We start from the raw sequence: 17,758 nt of genomic DNA on the forward strand, positions 1-17,758 counted from the left end.
TGATTTTACATGGAGTATTTCTTGGTCTTATTTTTGCAAATGTCATACCACCCTCTGAACAGAGTGCATATATTTTGAAGTTTTGTCTCCTCACATCAGCATGCTTGTTTTGAATGTCTACATTCAGGGTTCAGGATTCTGTCAGTCTTGCTTGCCATACACCATTTTCAGTTTGAACGTCCCAGAAATCCATTGGAGAATCATCTGTATCATCTTCCCAGGCGCAGTCTGGGATCCAGTTTGATCTCGGCTGTTTGCCGCTCCTTTCTAAGGTGCGGTTTTGCATATAGTCACTTCATTGGCTGCCTGGATATTGAGCAAGGAGTTCAAAGGCAGGAATGTTGGAGGACGTGCCTTGTCTTCAAACTGAACACATTTCTGTTCATTTCAACATGATGTTCGATTATAAGATGTTTGGCTCAACGAGCTCTACTGACCTGCAGGCCCCTTGTGAAATGATGTTGGGTCCTTGTAAAAAAAGATGCTAAAGTCGGATATCATGTAACCAGTGATGGCTCAAATCCGTCATTAGACCAGACGTGTGGAGGTACGTGAGAGGCAAGCTAAAGAAAAACCTCACCGAAATTGCGGAATGTAGCTAATTAAAGTCGAATCCATGATGGCATCAATCCTACTGCAGCACCATGTGATCTCAATTAAGAGCTTTGCCCTGGGCGATGACGTAGGCAGTGCCGGTTCTGTCACAATGACTTGCCGTTCATGCATCGTAGGAGGAGGTCTGTGGGTTGTCTGTTTAGATTTGGGAGGTCCCGCATCTCATTCATTCACGTTGCAGAGGCTGAATGGGCACACGGGATTGCTCCGTCCCAGGCAGGCTGAACTCCAAGGAATTTTCTCCCACTTCAAGACGTCTCACCATTGATCTCTCAATAACTGCTCATCTTCTTCTGGCACACAAATGTCACGTGTGTCGTCCTCAACCCCAGTGGCAGATAATTCGTGAGCTGCTTAAGTGCGCTATTTCTTTCCCTTTCCTTAATGAAACCCTACGCAATGCCAGCATCCATCCTGACCACCTCTTTGATACGCATTGACAGACGGAGCAGATGAGTTTCACGTGTCGACGAGTCTCCTCCGTTTATACAAACTGGCGCAAAGGCAATATGTATGTGATTAATGAAAACTTTTAAAGGAAATACTTTCGATCGTGTCCATATTACGCTTTTTCCTGCCTTAGAAATAACCTTTACAAACTGTCATTTCTACTTGTAGCAGATGCCCGTATACAGCAATTAATTAAAATAAATACAAAGCAGTTTTGCAAAATAGCGCTAAAGTGGCGACTGATTCGCATCCAGTATTATTTGGGGGGGGGGAAAGAAGACTGTATATTATTTTAAATTGTGGATGCGAGATGCGCAAATTGATTGCAAGCCGGATGTTATACCCCGCCGACACCGCGGCGATCGGGAGAATATTAACGCGCGTTCAGACGTGCGGCGCGGCGCCTCTCCCTCGCTGCGAATGGTAGCTTCCAACCCGCCTCACATTTCACAAACAGCAGCTTCGCCCCGGATCGTACGCTGCTCCCATGCAGAGTGGTCCCTGTTAAATTTTTAAGAGTGAGCCGACTATTAGCTGTGCACATGATGTCCCTGTACGCGATAAACAGCAATACCCTATCAACTGCGCTATCTTGCGTTATTCACATTTAACTGTTTTAAACCCGCGTTTGTTGTTCAGTTCTTCCAGTCGTTATCTATCTTTTTATTTTCCAAAGACGATAGCTTAAAAAGTCGCGGAGTTATTCCGACCACTAAAAATAGGCATTTAAACGAGAGAAAACAAAAGAAGTCAAGATCGGGTCTGGCGTTCAACGTAAGGAAAGTTTCCGATTGAAAAAGGATAATCCTGTAAGGAAAAGGGGGAAAAACATCGGAGCAGGTAAGAACATGTTTTCATTCATACGGGTGATGTTTAAATACATTGCAGGAGAAACAATGCAAAAAAAAATATCTCCCACTTGACTAAATGAGGTGACCGGCAGCGTAACTGTGTCGTTACTGTATCAAATGCTCTGTCCTTTCATAATACGATATAGGAGATCATAGCGCGTCTGCATCTTTTGTTATGAATTAATATTAGAAGACATGTCTAATGTGCCCGGGATGTCCGCAGCATTTATTAAGGAGTAAGTGGACGACGCTGAATGATTTTTTCTTGCTTTAGTGTGTTTATTAGTCGATCCAGACTGATGTTTTGTACCTAAAACATTAATGACCTCTGTAAAAGCGCAAACGGGTCTCGCATACCAGCACACTGGCGTGTTTTTTTTTCTGCCCAGATGGCAGTGCAAAGCTTCGCCCTCAGTACTTACAGGGTGTTCGCGTTAATTAAGGTGGGTACAGCATCTTGTAAAAGTATCGAGGACCTCTTTGCGATGTCACATTTTGCGTAATTACACAGTGTACGCGCTCCCGTTCTTAACTCCCGTACTTGCACTTCTGAGGGTGAAATATGCTGGTTGCAAAAGTATAATAACAGCCGTGAACTTTGCAGGCAAACTAGGACCATTTATTCATTCCCTGAAAGATTTCTTGCTTTAAGGGTTGACAAACGTCTTGGGTGACGATTATAGGTACAATATTCTCAATAATAAGTGAAGGAGTTTCCTAATCTACCCCTCTGTACCTCTTTGCCTTTTCTTATGCATCATTATTCTGCTGAAAATGAATTTTAGCCCAGCTAGGTTTCCAAGAGACTGAATCTCTTCTACTGTTTGCATACACTTTGTTCTGTCCATCTTTTCCTCAGTCCTAACAAGCTTCCCAGTTCCTGCTGAGCAGAATTATGCCCCAAATCCTCCATGGTTGACAGTATGGATGGTGACGACTTGGTGATACACAGTGCTGGGTTTGTGCCAAGCGTAACAGTTGCTGTTTAGCCTAGAGACTCCCTGTTTAGCGTCAACTGACCCTAACTTTTAAAATATATTAATGGCTTCTGTCTTGCCACTTTGTCTAACATATTTGTTTTTGTGTTGATCGACCTCATGTTTTCGTCCGTCTCCGCTGAAGGGTTGCCGTCATGCTGGCCTTCACCTAAGATTCCTAACTGAAGGCATTGTCTAGGTGATGGGCATCTTCCATGGAGTCAGGATTCGCAGGGCTGTTCAAACTCATCTGACGACTCTGACCTATGATTTAAAATGGTGTTTCATCTCTGTTGCAGTGTAGACTGTTTGGTGTTCATGCTAGAGGCTCTGATTTGAATTCATTACCTACCCCAGTAACCTCACCAAATGGGTGTTAATTTTTTCATTTCATGTTGCAAGGAAGACAATTATTGCCCAACTACACACGGGGCTGAGAATGTTACTTGTTGAAGGTAATTTTGTGCACAGTAATTGTGTAGGTTGCTCATAGTCTCTGCTATAAATTGCTGTTTAGGAGTGTCGTGACAAGCAATAAAACGTGAAAACAGCAATGCTCTGAGTGTGTTTTGTAAGCTATTTTATTTATTTTGATTATTATGTTTTTTGTTTATGTTTTGTTTATATATATATATATATATATATATATATATATATATATATATAGTGTGTGTGTGTGTGTGTATGTATGTATGTATATATATATATATATATATATATATATTCTCAATTATCAGGTTGTGTATGTTCGCCATGTAAGTTCTGAAAAAGTGGAATTAATTGCAGGAATCCTTAGCATGTTAATCATGTTGTACTTAGTACTCTTAAGAGGTCATTAAAACTTAGTCTGTGTGTACGCGCTTAAGACGTGTTTGTAGGCGTATCTTATATAAGAACATTTTGAGCTTTAGACAAACCAAAGAGGGCAGGCCAAACGTGTTTGGATTCACTGCTAACCAAAACGCTGACTGGACTATGGATTTCGGTAGCTGTTGAATAACAAATCCTGTCGGCCATGTTCTTTTGAGATTCCCCTTATGTTCCGAAGTAGCCGGTCCTGCTATTGGCCTCTTGATTCTGTTGTTCATTATCGCTGCATTACAACAGTAAGATTCAACAAATAAAGCAGGCGCCAAGCAGTACAGGGTCACCCTTTATGTAACAGTAATGTTTCATCCTCAGAACAAAAAAAAAAACAACTTAGGATGAAATACAAATGTGATTCCAACTGTAAAACACGGACCGTGCAATTTGTAAACCTTACTATACTAACTGCTTAACAGAATATCACACTCATAATTTAAACAGCTGTCAGGGGAAAGGAGTCATCTTTCTTCTTCTTAAATAGGAAATTAAGTAGCACTGAATAAACAATCAATGGGATTGTGAGAAGTGTAATTTAAAAAATGAACTGTAACTTTTATTTACAGTAGATGCCGGCTGTAGTTGCGTCTCCCCCTGCCTGTGTGTCTGTGTGTATGCAGTCTGCCAGCTCGTTCCATAAGGCTGTAGGGCCAATGGCAGCCTGCCTATGCAAATTTCTGCCCACAATTATTATGGGAGCCATGTAGGTTCAGTCCCCCACCGTGCCTGTTTTGCAGTGTAAATGCCTTTCCTGGGCTTTTGGATATTAAAGTTAATTGCTAAATGTTCCGGGGGAAACAAAGTAATTTGTCTTTTAAGAAAAAAGAATTGAGTGATAATTAATCCCTCCACTTCTGTAACTTCTGACTTTTTTTTTGAATGTAGAATGTTTGTTTTGGGTGAACCTCGTCAAATACTGTAATTTTTTGGAGTTTAAAGGAAACAAAACAGATTTTTAGCACAAGTTTTTTTTTGTTTTTTTAAATTATGGTGAAGTCGCATTTTTTTACTTGAACATTTAACGCTAAAGTTGTAATACTGTTGTCCTGGTGGTCATTTTGTGGCCCAGATGCACGTTATATTGTAAATTCTGAGCATGATTCAAAACTAAGGAATCTCTCCGTTATGATACTTAAGATTGACGGTAGGCGTCTTGTAAACCTTATAAAAATTTTCCATGAGGCTACAGATTTCGTGAAAGAGGGGAGGATTTTCCTAGAAAATATCTTGATGGTGTTGAGATATCAGCATTTTCCAGGAGTGATGGCCCTCTGCATGGCAAGACCCGAGATTACAGTGGTGTTTTTCTTGGGGGGAAGTGGTTTAATGCAAAGTACACGTGTGTGACTGCGGGCTGATATGGGGGGGGGGTGGTAATACTCCTTAAGCCGGCCAGATGCACGAGGGAACGTCCAGGTCCGACAGATTAAGGGATTAAAGGATATATGGTTTGTGCAATATCATTAATGCACCAACAGGCCACCCAGCGAAGGTAGGAGTTCATAACGTATTTCTCAATGTTTTTTTTAACAGCATAAAGATTATGTATATTTTACCTTTTCACCAAGCCGGCTGTAGTTAGGTCTATATATTTAAACCCTTTTTAAAATATACATGCTTATACAGAATGTGCAGGTTGCGCAGTTCACAGTTGTCAAAATGTTGCGTTACTCTCTGGTATCTAGGTCAAATCTAAGTAAATCGGCAGCCCAAACGGATTGACGGTAGCCCTGCCAATGCCGGCTTTCCTCCTCCGTGCCAAATGAGCTCTGAAGCCGGTACCGCTGCTCCAGTCGCGGTTATATCGTTAGCCGGCTCTGCCTGCGAGTTTGTTGTGGCAGAAAGTAATAGATACTGTTCTGCCGCGGGGCGCGTTTCTGTCATCCAGGTTTTTTTTCTTTTATTTTTCTTTTCTGGGCACAAAATCAGCACCTTCCAGTACAGCTGCAGTTTACTGAACGTGTGTGGTGGGGGGGGGGAAACCCCCTAGCGGGCCGTATCGTGTTTACATCTCGCCATTATATTTTCGTCCTTGTTTTCTTCAATCCGCTTTTTCATGGGAATGAGATATGGCGGCGCAGACACCCCAGTTAGCGAAATTGATCGATTTAGTTACCTCATTCTGGGATTTCCCCACCCAGGTAGACACAGGGACCTGTGCGTACTTGTTTCCCGTCCAGCTGAGCTCTTAGGTAATTAGGCTTGATTGAGCTGTTGATTGAATGAATCTTTTAAATTTAAAAATGTAAATATTTTCATTAAAATCACATTAAACTAATGCGCTAACCCCAAGACTTTCATTGGCCTGATTTCCCAATTATGCTTAAGCAAAGGAATAATTGCTATAGTGAAAAAATGTCTAGATTTTTTAAAATATCCCTGGCTTTGCCCTTCCTGAGTGTTTTCAACTTTTTTTAACTTAATTATAGTAGCCAAGGAACAATTCACTAAATGACTCGTATAATTTAGCCAAATTTAGCCCATTTATTAATGACCAAATGGGGGATGTATTTTATAGGCAGTAATGCATAAAACAATATTAAACACTTGGGTCCTGGCTTTTACACTGGCAATGAGTTATACTTACTAATAACTTCGTTTGTTTAATATACTCTTAAGATTTCCTTGCGTCCTGCTTCCCCTGAACGTTTCAATATAATTGGCAGTACTAGTAGAGCTTATTAGATTACTATTAGATTGCAATAGCAAGTTAGGCTATTAGATTTCTATATGATATTACTTCAAAGACACAAGGTGCTTGTCCAAGCTTATGTCAGGGAGTGTATCTCATCAAACCAAATCTCTGATCGAGCAAAGCAAACTGAAGTGCGGAAACAGATCGAGGGCTGTAGCTGTTTGCAGTTACTGTGAAAAATTCCGAGTCTGATCCTTGTGCTGAATAGCAGAAGGTTTCCTTATGGTCCGGTCAGATAGCCCCCAGTGTATGAATCCGAATGGGGCCCGGAACTATTCAAGAGGATTTGAGGTTGCTTTTGGATAAGCCCTGGTCCGTGGTTTGCAGATAGGGCAAAGTCAACATTTGCTTGATCTGCTGGGAATGGATCGCGAATGGGTTTCTACATCGTATGGCTTCTGACAAACAATCATAAACTGTCTCAACTTAATCAGACCCTGGGCTGCCACATGTTGTGTGTGTGTGTGTGTCTATCTGTGTGTGTGTGTCTGTGTGTGTCTGCACCACCATCCTACTCAAGCATCCTAAGGATTGGCTTTTAAACACTATAAAAATAACAGAATTGCCCTTTGTCTTAAATCAGGGGTGTCAAACTCCAGTCCTGGGGGGCCGGAGCCCTGTGTAGCTTAGCTCTGTCCCTGTTCCACCACAAATGATTCAGCTCAAGAGTAACTTGGTAATTAGCACAAGGAGTTGGATAAGGTGTGTTAAATGAGGGTAAACACAAAAATGTGCAGGGCTCCGGCCCCCCAGGACAGGAGTTTGACACCCGTGTCTTAAATGATAACTCAATGGCTAATATTGACAGTCATCTCGCCAGTTTAGTGAGGAATTTGCTGCTGTTGTAATCTAGTGTTTTCAAGGAAATCAAGGACCCTGTTTAAATTAGAAGCTCAATATTCTGTGTCCCTCGAGAGCCATTAAATTTGACTGTAGTGCTGTGAGGAGGCCTGTCACCAATGATTTTTTAGCAAAAGCGTCCTCCTTGTGGGCCACAACGCTTTCCTTCACAACCAAGGACTGTACTTTTCAATATTATCTTGAGTTATAAAAATACAGTTTATTTTTATTTCTGAGGTTGGTCCCGCAGAATCAGTTGAATCCACTGCCATGCTGGTACAAATCGTCATCTAAACAGCCTCTTCCCCCAGGCCATCGGCCTTCTAAATAAGGACCTGTGAAAAACTATCACACACTGTTCAAGTTTCATTATAATATTTTAACTAATTGAACCCATCTGCACTGTACCTAAGCTCTTTCACACATTACATCCATCCATTATCTATCTATTTATTTATTTATTTATATTGTCCACATGCTTGACTCAGCATTGCACATCTCCTGCAAAAAAAAATCCTTGTATCTTTACTTTTAGATGTTTATTTGTATGTGTGTTTTGTTTATGTCATGATACCACCCGCATCAAAAGAAATTCCTTGTACTTCTCCGTACTTTGGCGAATAAAAAGATTCTGATTCTGATTCTGATACCTAAGTGATGTCAATCATTCCTATAAAACTCGATTGCTTTGGCATTGTTACATTTACAAAAAAGAGCATGATGGTATTTTTTTAATTACAATTATTAGTTGAGATAGTACTGGATACTATGCTTAAGCTGAATAGTTATGTAGTTGCTTGTTGCAGTAGAAACCTCAATTATTGTATGCATGCCGGAAGATAAATATAGCCTGAAATCTTCAGCGTTTTGATTGAGCAATGACAATCAGGAGCCCTTGTGGACGTTGAGGGGGGGATGTTTTGCAGAGCACCAAAGATTCAAACCACATAGTCAAACAGGATGATGACGTCTTTTTGGGGGGCAAAACTGACTGGCTAATTATCTGCTCAAGGTGGCAGTAATACGATTCCCTTTGAATATGCAGCACATCCTCTGGTGAAGGAGAAAATAAATGTAATTATTTTTGGCGGATTTAAACTTTAGAGGCAATGGAGTACGGGCAAGACGTGCTTGTGGTTATCCTTGTGTAAGCTGTAAGTAATGAGGTATGGGTATTAAGGATTGGAAAAGTAAACATGTACTGTAATTAGTCTGAGTAACCAAGGACTGAATTATCTTAAAATCCGTCAGTACCCAATAAACGCTAGCCTTTTTTGAGACAATTATGAAATGAAATGAGCCTCTTACAAATGAATTTAGCAATTCCTTTGAGAATAAATAAGATCGTTGCTCTTTCTTCAGTGAACGTCGTTACTTGTTAATGGCACAATTACACGAGAAGGTCATACGTTGAAATGAACTGATTTGCTGTGGAATTTTTGTTCCTTCGCAGTTCCGGAGTGCCATGCAGTGTTTTAATCTGCAGCTTGCAGTGATACAGTGAGTTTTTTTTACATCTCGTATTTGACTGAGAAATAGGCTAAATGTCATGGATAGTATCTTGGATTGAAAGAATGTTATTGCAGTAATGTTCAGAAATATTTTCTAATTGCATTCCTTTATTTTGCAAGTAGCATAGTATCCATTTATATTTAAGTACAGTAATTATAAATGTAGATTTCTGTTTAACAAAGTAGGCCTACGGATTGAGTGGCTTTTTAAACTGATCCTTTTTAATTCACTTTTGATTTGAGTTGAAATCAAATTGTTGTTCAGTACCTGGGTAATAGTTGTGTATCTGGCATAAACCAGGCTGTTGGCAACGCACAAAAATGTGGATGTGTTCTGACCTAATTGGGGATTATGCAATAGAGCGCTTTGGGGGAAACCGTAGCTATTTTTAGTGGAAGACGGCATCGTGTCTGCCAACACAAATGATGTTTGGCATTATAGTCTTTTAATGTATTATGGTTATATAAAGAAAATGCGTCAGTCTTTGTCACGGGGGTATGGGGAAAAATGGCCCTCGTGTTAAATGTTGAGATTAAATCGGTAATGCCCGGTAATTATCAGATGTAATTTTTACATGGCTAGGACGCCAAGTTGAAAGAAGGACCTGTTGTTTTATTTACTTTTATTTTTCCGGGTGGCGATGTGGGGGATGGTGAAATGTTGTGACGGGGGTGTAATGTTGTTAGCGGCTGTTGGGCATGACGAAGATGAGCGTTATCCATGTTTTTAAATATCTAGTTACACCCCGAAGCCCATAAGCGTAATCTCTCCGCTGCAATCAGGTGTCCCGCAAATGGGGTCTGATCGTGTTCGAAGCCCTTTTCTCGTAGAAACAGGTGTCAGATCAGATGAGTCATTGAGGCGCTGCCTGGCACTAGTGTGATGCAATTCATCTCTGCTGGGAACAGTTTGGGATGTATTACTTCTCTAGGAAAAAACCAAAACAAAGGAATTTAAAAAAGGGAGATTCACATTGCCTGTGACTGACAAGGCGCGTTCCCATTCATACCGATAATTTAATGACATTACGCCGGGCTCTCTGCACGTGCTGAATGCATCCTGCCTACCGAAGCTGGGTGCAGATGACGACATCTTGCGGAAAACCATGCGAGATCGCGATCAATTACATTATTCATGACGGTGGCTGAAAGGCGCCCGCTCGCGTGAAGTAGCCGAAGTGAGCGCGACTCTGAGGATGGGCTGAAGAATAATTGGCTCTCCGGCATGCAGGTGTGCTATAAACGCCTATATTTTTTGTACGTTCAAACGTTTGTGATTATCGTCCAGAAAACCATGAGGGACACATTTGCAGTGAATCGTAGTTAAACAACATAAACCGCTTTGATATCAAATTGTTCAGGGGGAGTTTCCTCCACCTTCACAGCTGGATAGAAGCCAAGATGTGCGGTACGATTTTTATCATTAAAGTCATCTTTCTGTAAGACCCCAACTGTTTACACACGTTTTCATGACTATGTGCTACAGAGCGTATATAATTCTAGCCTTACTGTTTCTGATTTTTTTTTTGTTTTGTCTTTGATGGACAGATCAAGGGAAGAATAGCCAACTCGACAGAATTCTGTGCTGTTTTCCTGCTTTTCTTGAATAAGAATTTGGCACAAATTCGTTGCGGGGGGGGGGCGGCACAGCGAAGGGATGTGTGAGACAGTGACCCCAGCATGGGCGTACATTATGGAGGGGATGGGAGTGACTGTAACTCCGCAATAATCAGATCCAGCCAATACACCCCCCAGCCAAAAAAAATCATATTGCCATGGCGAATGGGTGGGGACATTTGGATGTCCAATCCAAAACGACGCCTTTGGACCCTGGGCAGCGACCCTCGGAGACGCAGGCGGGTGTGCGGTGCTGCCATGGATCCGCTCCCGACCTCCGACGGACTCCAGGCCTGAGCGTCTGCCGCTGGAAAAAAAAATCTTGCTCGTGTTTATATCAGGTGTGTAATTATACGCTGTCAGGCGAGTTGTCTCCCCCCGCTTTCCCGTTTTTTATTTTTATCTTTCTGAGTTTGCTCAGGAGCCCTGACGCCTTTCGGCTCCGCGGGGCTGCGCTGCTCCCTGCTGCCCCCTTACCGCTCACGGTTGACGCGGATCTGCTTTCCCCGTGGTGGGTGGGGAGCAAATATTGGGGGAAAGGCGAATTAGACCCTGTTTAATTCACAATATCTGGGGAGTAAAATTAGGGTCTCTGCAGTGCTTGATTAGTACACAGGGAAAGAATATGGAAGTGCTACCTCATTTTGCGTTCCCACAGACAGGAGAGCACAGCAAAGCTGCTCTTACAGTTTATTTTTTATATATATTCGCCGGATGTGTTCCTAGAGTTTTTTTCTGCATCTTCATACAATCATCAAGGACGCGTTGAATTAATTTCAGCCGTTTCTGCCGGGGCCTGCAGCGCCCAGTCAGTAATCAGAGAAGTGTCCGGGGGTAAAGAGCGCTTAGCGATTTCGCAGTTATGAAATATAGATTTTGATGGACGTCTGACCCGCCAGGTGATTAAGAGATTTCTGCTTTGAATATAGCAGGATGCAGAATCGCTGCCTGCTGCTGCTGCGGTGATCTTTACAGAATGTGTGAAGGGGGGAAAGCCGGTTTGTGTAATGGCCTCTCATCACGGTACACCTGCGTACGTTAGAAGAGATCTTAAAATGTGGTTGATAATATAGCGATTTATATGGTACAGTTAAATGGTGGTGGTTATTACAAGAGATTGTGGCTGTATGTGCCCTGGTATGTTATACCAGAAGACATTTTGGGACTCTGATCGTTTTCTTTTGTGAAAGTGCATAGTCACAGAATATATATCAGCTTAATTTTCAGTATACATGCACCCATTGTCTAAAAAAAAAAAAAAAAATCTGTCAAACATTTAAAGTGGAGTTCCTGGGAACTCACCTCTACAAAGATAACCCGCTCCCCCACTCAGATCAGACATGCTGGGTATATTGTGATGCATCAGGTCGTCTGCCTAATCATCCTTAGTGCAACAGGGCTCTGTATCTAAGCTAACTGCACTGTGGCTCATTTCGCGCTTCCAAATGGCAGTATGTGCGGATGCTGAAATATGTTGTACGTCCGAATGATCACCTCAGCATGTGCTGTGAGGTCAGAAAGTTTAGCATCTTTTCATCTTTCACTATGACTGTAGATGAATGTATTTTGATACTTTGAAAAAGCATATAATATACCATTGTTTCCTAATCCAGTCCTTTTATATACCCACAGACAGTCCACGCTTTAGCTCCCTTTGGTAGGGAGCTGGGAGGGAGTGAAAATGTGGACTGACTGTGGGTACCTGAGGACCAGATTGGGAAAAAACTGTAATAGACAAATGTTGACCTGCATGAAACTTTGTACCGTAAGAAGAATATCCTAAAACATAAATTTATCGCTGTTCTGTGGTAATATTAGCATATATAAATTACTGTGAGCAAAGAACTTATAAACACATTGCAGTATTTCTTGAGAGAGACTCTTGCTCTGTATGAGCAAGTTAGCTGAAGAAGGATTGTTTCAAATGCAGGGGGTGGGGTGTTCACAGGGAACACATGCTTTCAAAATGGTATTTTCAATAAGAACCTCACCTTGTTTTTCCCGGAGATACAGAATATGGTGAGTTAATGAGCACCTATCTGGGACAAGGCTGAAATCCGCAGTTGTGATTCTCATAATGTCTGATGTTTAGAACCATCAGAATCTTAATTGTGCAATAAAAGTTTTGGGGTGGGCTTTGGAACACAGGACATACCATCATTCCAAGATGCTGACAAACATGATTTTGCAGTTGTATAATCCTTTCTATAAGTTAAGAAGAGATATTATCTCTCTCTTTGTGTATCTGTCATAAAATTCCAAAGGTTTTCCTTGATCCTTGTTTCACCTGAATGACAGTTTCTTGGATGCTGCACTCAAACTACATACTAACTATAGTTGTAAAATTCTGGAATTTTTCCCATTTTTTCCAATTTTGGAATAGTTTCCAATTTGGAATATTTCCAAAATTCCCCATTTTAACTTCCCATGGAATGGAAAGTTTCTGGAAGTTTTCTACCCCTTTGCAACCCTTACTAACCCCTTCACATGAAGGCTCCTATGAGTCTCCATCATCCTACTGTTTTTTAGCACATTCCAGAAACATGGGTTGACCGCCCATGAATGGACTGTAAAAGCCTGAAAATCCAGCTTTAGAAAGGAAATGGAGTTCAGATAGTTCTGGCTTTGTATTACCAGTTAATTTAAATGGCGGTGAAATATATTATCGTCTTGAGGGATTGTCGGCATCTTATGAAGGAGCATTACCTCCCTGCTCGTGGGATTATATTATAGGATGACAATGTCCCAGTGGACTGAAGAGCTCCAGGGTGAAGAACTTCTTATTTCCCGAACCCCCTCTACTCTTAAGACCCACATTGCTTTTTTTTTTTTTTTTGCACATGCGTGGGGTCGTCCCAGAACTGCCACATCACTGATTCTTCAAGAAAGAGCAATTAAAGGTTCCAGGTTTCCATAGAATGGTCCCAGAATCCTCGTGACATATATCCCTGCCATCATTGCAAATGTGGCATTTTGTGTTGATGTTAACGGTTCACAGTATATGTAACAGTTTGACATATGTAAAATAACTATCTAGCTATAGTAAATGTGGGTAGGGTGACAAGTAAGACCGATATGAAAACAGCCGACGTGCTCTGCCCTGCAGTAAACAAATGCTAAACAGGAACAGAACATTGCGGAAAACTTTAACCCGGCGACAGACATTTCCATGCGAGTAATGCAGGGTTTTTTTTTCCCCCTGCATTGCCACAAGGAATAATTGCGGGAGACCTTTCCTCGTTTAATTAGCTATAAAAATGAAAAATATAGTCTTGGCCGCAGAGTGAAGCCAGGGGTCTTTACTTCTTAACCGAAGATTGAATGTTTAACGATAAAAATGTGGGAACAAATCAGCTGTGAATTGTGTGTTGAAATTCAGAGCGTAGCTCAGGACACCGATCATTCCTGCGTTTTGTTTTAATGTCGTATTCATGTTTGGGTTCATTTGTGATGGTGAAAACGATAATGCAGGATTATGTGGTTTATATAACCTGGGCGCTGGCTGGTTTTAAGAACTTTGGTGCCTATAAAAAAAATGTTGTGAACCAGAGAGGTATAGATACAGGTACACAGGAGGTATCAGTGTACTATTAATCCAGGGATTGGCTTAGCCTTGATATCAGTTTCACCTCTGGCATTTAGCTTATTGTATTCAGATTATCGGCCAGAAAATCTGTATCGCTCACCTTGAATACACGCTTAACCCAGTTCCCAGAAAAGTAATTAATCAGTCCAGTTGTATATTTTTTCTTCCTCTGTTGTGCTGTTGTTTTTTTTTTTGCCTGAGGCCTGAGACTGTTTATAGGCTAAACAGGAGCCCTGACAGAGCTCTACAGATTGAGAAGGTTGTGCTATGTAAGGTCATCCCTACTGTCAGCCATTAGACTCTATAACGAGTCTATACCACTTGGCAGGGGATTGACCAGCTGACTGAATGGACCAGAACTGCTTAGGCACATTTACAGAGTGTTTATTTGGTGACTGTACAGCCTACTGTACAATATTATTCATTTCTGAGCTGTTACTACGGAATTTCGTGCAGTACTTTTCCTGACATTCTTTGTGCCGTGACTGTTGATTGTCTCTTCCCAAAACGGTCCCTGGGAATCCACAGACGGTCCACGTTTTTGCTACCTCTGAGTTGCTATTGAGGGAGCAAAAATGTGGAATGTCTGACAAGGAGGGAGCAAAAACATGGCCCGTCTGTGGGCCCATGAGGACTGGATTGGAAAGCCCTGGTCTAAATCAATGGAGTAGGAGTGAGTTTGATTGGGGGTGGGCACAACTTAATAATTGAAATACAAAAGTGTATTTATTGTGGGGGATGGTGAATTTAGTAGTTTTTTAAGTCTAAGTGTTTTTTTTTTTCTGTCTGAATGAGTGTGTGTGTGTAAATGTATATGGAATAAGTGTGACTGTACCGGTAAATAAGACATGTAAGTGGTGTTCAGAAACCGGCGTGGAGTATCTTAAATAGTATGATTAAGTGTGCGAATGAAGAAGAGGCTTGTGGAGAGTAAGCGGAGTGTCCTTAAGTGCAGGCAGCCCTGAGCGACACTCGGGGCGAGTTACGAACGGACAGGAGGAATAGTCAAGTGGTTTGTTATACGGTCGGGCCCAGCGTGCTGACTGCATGGAACCGGGAGAGCTGAGTCAGTGTGAGAGATGGATAGTGTCAGTCCTGTCACATGCACCAAAGATTTCAATTTGAATATTTCAATTTAAAATATGAGTGAGGTAGTATTATTCAATTCATTTTTGCATATATATATATATATTTATGCACACAACCTAAACCATTGTAGGTATATGTGTGTGTGTGTGGCAAGATACCGGGACTACGCCTACACTTAGACTAATAGTTTGGCAGAGCCTGGTTTTGCTCGTATGGGGCGGCAATTGGGTCAAATTTTCCGAAAGTTAGATCAGTTCTCACACCGGATTCCAGGGGTAACACGGTAATAACGCAACACGATATAGTAATAGACGGTAGCAGACTCAGCAGAAGCCTTTTCAAAGCCTAGCATTGAAATCCATATTTGAATATTGTCAGTGGTGTGCACATTTAGGTGTTATTTGCATCAAAATGTGCCAGCTTTAGGCGAGTGTATAACTTCAGTCGGCGCTGGAGTAACGCGCGCCGGCGACAGTTCTCACCGCGCGCACGGCGTTAACATTTATCACGAAAGAATGTTTTCAGTACTTCAGAGGGCTGTCCAAAACGCTCCTATTAATAATGTATTGCTACTTTATCAATGGGGTGTGTAAATACTTCAATTTTGCATGGTTTTGTTTAGAACATTTCAGACGAAAATGTGCTAATTGCTACAGCTGTGCGCTGGCGTGCTTAAATCTGCTGGTACGCGGGCACTCGGTAGTAAAGTAGAAAGTCTGCTCCCTGTTCACTTTAGTGCGTATTTAGAGGGAAGATAATTAGCTCAGGGATTATGTTGCACTGTGACTTCTGTAGAGATTACAGGGGGACCGAACGTCTTGCTCGTTTAAGATTTTAACGGCTGACGCTTATTGTCTTTGCGGCGGTAGACGCACGTAGGGCGAGCTGTGATGTGACGAGCCACCAAAAAAATATTTTTATTCATTTCGCCTCAGCAGTAGGTTTATTGTTTAGCTGGTGGCTCTGCATGACAAGAGCATTAGGCGTCGTATCGAAGGCATTACACGTAATCCAGTGGGACACCAATTTCTCTCCGTCTCATTCGTGAGATGGAATTATGGCTGAAACCCATTTTCGACAGCAACGCGTATCAGAAGGCATAAAATATAAATAATGATTTTATGATTTGTACTGTAACCCTGTAGCTCATTTTCAATTTCGGTTAATGTTAAACGCAAACTTTGCTTTGAAGGACTTTAAATTGTAATTGTGTGGTTCATACTGTAACGTCATATAGATGCAGGTTCATTTAATATATTAATGAAATGCACTTAATATATAGTGTCATCCATCATATATGAATAATCCAGTTAGAGTCACAGTGAGCCAGACTCTGTCCTGGGATGTGTACGGCATGAGATGCGTACATGGATATGTGACAGATGCCAGTGCTCTTGACGACAATGCATGCAGTAGATCAGCTTTGATGCACGTCTATGGAAACTTTCCCAAACATGAGGAGAACGCACAAATTCTGGAGGTCAGTGATGGATTATATCCTCAGAAGGATTGTTGCTTACATTCTACCCACAGAGCCACTCCGACACGCTAATAATGGCATGAAGAATTATTTTCTTATAGGACTTGGAACCCTAAAGCTCAAGACTGTGGTGCCCTGACACTGTTGGCCTTCTGAAAATATGAGTTTAGGGTTTGTACGAGTGCCTGAAGTGCTCAGATTTGGGGTTTAGAGAATCAAGTACTGGAATACCGGGGAAAAACAGCAACATTTTTTATATATTGCTTGCAAAAAGTGCTTGAAAATGAACATTGCTGCTCTCTTAGGCAAAAATAGCCACTCACATGTCAAGAGCTAACCTGATTTCTGGGTGAAAGTGCACGCTAGCACTGTTCATTGTCAGGCGAGTTGCATTTAACAAATATGGCCAGCGAAATTATCTCACTGGCAAATTTTAGCAGAAATGTGATACAGTGTGACCGTAGGGTACTTATTCTGTTATGCCTGTGTTGTGTGTGTGTGTGTGTGTGTGTGTGTGTGTACGCGCACGCATGTGCGCATGCAAAAGCTTGGTAAGGACCACTTCAGTTTGGAGAAAAGGCAAATTGAGTGATTCATGCAAATGAATTTGACTTTTATTTTGTTGGATGAGCTGCACCTACCAATCGCGTGGAAAATCTGGCCTTGGCCGTGCAGATTCTGTCCTGTTTGTTTCCTCGCCCACTCTGCTTACTCTGTGCAGCCTTCCAATCCAAATGACTCAAACCTCGTACACGATACCGAGCATGTTAACAGTCTCCCTGATCTTGTGCTGGGAATAGTTCCACAAAGACTGCCGATTGCTCAGGGAAGGAATGCAAGGTCATGGTCATAGCCGTAGTGTCTAGTAACAGAAAGTTTGGGGTAGTGAATCTCCTCAGGCATGGTCTTTTTGCTATGTCTATGTTTGTATTAGGTTCCAAATGTGCAAAAATGGTCTAAGTTGCAATATAGATAGGCAGGAACCTCTTTGGTCTAGAACAATGATCTTTGGGATTATTCAAAAGATGGACTTAACTCGGGTTCAAACCATACTTGTAGCTTTATGCTAATGTTGGTGCTAGAGCTTTTGCGCCCGATCGTAGTATATAATTTTGGCCCCCCAATCCAAACCAATCCAGGTGTTGTTCAAATTTGTTAGGGTCCTAAATTCTTCGTCTTTATG

The 17,758-nt window shown here is 41.7% G+C and overlaps 1 protein-coding gene across 1 annotated transcript in view; it reads left to right on the top strand.

Moving 5' to 3' along the window:
- Positions 1–966: 966 nt before the first annotated feature.
- LOC111850464 (teneurin-2-like) overlaps positions 967–17,758 on the top strand; it is a 226,916-nt gene continuing 210,124 nt past the window's right edge. The window contains exon 1 of the mRNA XM_023824384.2: positions 967–1,905. The gene's annotated coding sequence lies outside the window, so the exon portion shown is untranslated. The remainder of the gene's footprint in view (positions 1,906–17,758) is intronic.

This window comes from Paramormyrops kingsleyae, chromosome 24 (assembly GCF_048594095.1).
Source record: "Paramormyrops kingsleyae isolate MSU_618 chromosome 24, PKINGS_0.4, whole genome shotgun sequence".
Taxonomy (NCBI): domain Eukaryota; kingdom Metazoa; phylum Chordata; class Actinopteri; order Osteoglossiformes; family Mormyridae; genus Paramormyrops; species Paramormyrops kingsleyae.